Source organism: Penaeus monodon, chromosome 30 (genome assembly GCF_015228065.2).
Source record: "Penaeus monodon isolate SGIC_2016 chromosome 30, NSTDA_Pmon_1, whole genome shotgun sequence".
Lineage (NCBI taxonomy): Eukaryota > Metazoa > Arthropoda > Malacostraca > Decapoda > Penaeidae > Penaeus > Penaeus monodon.
In genome coordinates this window covers 23246234-23246731 of record NC_051415.1, presented here as the reverse complement: position 1 = coordinate 23246731, position 498 = coordinate 23246234, and positions in this window count along the sequence as shown.

The window sequence follows — 498 nt, the reverse complement described above, 5'->3', positions numbered from 1 at the left end:
AGAGACAGTGGATTATAATACAGTATTCAGAATACTGAAGATACATGTCCAGCCACCTGACCAAAAATTAAAAAAACAGCAGAGATGATTAATTATTGTGACATAACAAAAGCATAATAAAGTGAGGTCAAAATTATGAACTTCAAGTTCTGAGTAGGGGCTAATGGTGATATTAGTTTCTTTTTTAGTTTGTTGACCTGAGTACCTTCATTATCATCCTAAATTGAGCCTTGCTTTTATGTAGGTGTGAATCAGAAGAGTTCATAGTCACTACCTGCTGTTTTCCTGCTTTGCAATCTGCTTTTGCCAGAGCATCTACTTGCAAGTCTTGAGCTTGATTTCACCATATCATATCCAAGGATATCTGCATTTTCACAATGAGTTACAAGGGACTGAAAATATCACAAAAAATTGCATGTCAGATGCAGTATGACCTGATGCATTAGGGGCTGATTGTGGTATAATTTGCGATAAATCATGATTTCTTACAGGATTGTG